We start from the raw sequence: 1,510 nt of genomic DNA, 5'->3' as shown, positions 1-1,510 counted from the left end.
CTTTGGCACGAGCGAGGTGCCCACGGCAGCACCCGCTGCTTGTTGAGAGTAAGAGCAACAAGCGCTTTCACGTCAAAAGTCGTCATAAATTAAGCCTCCAATAACACCAGAAGCTAGTCGCTTTTTAGGGAAAAAACGACGCTAAGGGGGTTTGAAAACTCCCTAAATATAGCGACAAAATCGCTAAGTTGGCAACACTGTTTTCAGGGTATTTTAAAAAAATTCAAAACAAAACAAAACCGTGCATCACAATGGGTATTCTCTGAGCATGCGCAGAATTACGCACAGTTGTCATGTGATCCTTTGAGCGAACAAAGGATCAAAGGCTCAAAGAGCGCTGACGTCATATTCGCAGCCACACAAGTCTATAAATACCCCCTCTTCACCTTTGCAAACACAGTTTTCTTGGAACATTTTCAGAAACGGCGAGTTGTGTTTAGCAAACCAGAAACTTTTCAGAAAGGGACTATTTTTAAACTTAAACAATTAAGCAAACATTTTTTCTTGTGACACTTTGCATTAAAACGTTTAAAGAAATGTCACACGAAACATTTAATAATTCACAGTCTGACGGAGAGATTCGAGAGGAATCACAAAGACTGTATGGGTTGATGGAGAGACAAATACCTGACCCTATGGAGCTTCAAATGAAAGTTCAACAACTCCAGTTGGAGTTGAGCACCCTAAAGCTCAAAAAGAATTATTATAAAGATAAGTTCCATCAGTCAAGAGATGAGCTTAAACACATGAAGGCTCAGGCTAAAAAAAATCAGACACAGGTGGAATCTCTGGAGGCTAAACTCCAGGAACAGGAAAAGAACGTTCAGACAATGCACCATGACTTTTTGGAAAAGGCGGAATCTCTCATTGAGCAGAACAGCAGCATTGCTGCTCAGTTGTCTCAGATTCAATGTGATAGACACGAGCTAAAGAAACAGAACACAGATCTCAATGACTCTTTAGAGAGACTTGAGCAGCAAGTGGGAGAAGCTCACTATGAAATAATACAAAAAGAAGAGCTTATAGAAAAACAATATAGGGAAGTATTTCGGAAGACAGAACTCACAGTTGAGCTGAAAAGAGAAATTTGTACTCTTCAGCATCAGGTGAGACAGACACTTGATGAAAAGCAGTTGCAGGTCAAATCTCTGGAGGCTAAAATGCAGGAGCAGGTTAGCACAATCCAGAGGATGCACCGTGACTTTCATGAAAAAGAGGAATATTTCCTTAAGGAGAACAGCAGCATTGCTGCTGAGATAGACAAATTAAAAACAGCAAACACAAATCTCAAGAAACGTTTGCAAAATCTTGAGTATCAAGAAAGAACAACAGAAAGTCTGACACTGCAAATATTTTGGCTGGAAGAAAAAGTCAAAAAGCAAAATTTCAAGATTGTTCATAACAACGATCTCATAGATGAACTTTATGAACATCTTAAAATGAAAAGAGAGATAATTAATAATCTTAAGGATGAGCTGAAAAGGGAGGAGGAAGAAGAAATATTAGCTGC

The sequence above is a fragment of the Pundamilia nyererei genome, unplaced genomic scaffold (assembly GCF_000239375.1).
Source record: "Pundamilia nyererei isolate P.nyererei 1_Seehausen unplaced genomic scaffold, PunNye1.0 scaffold00161, whole genome shotgun sequence".
In the NCBI taxonomy this organism is placed as follows: domain Eukaryota; kingdom Metazoa; phylum Chordata; class Actinopteri; order Cichliformes; family Cichlidae; genus Pundamilia; species Pundamilia nyererei.
The sequence above is the reverse complement of the archived record's forward strand: the minus strand, read 5'-3'. Positions refer to the sequence as shown.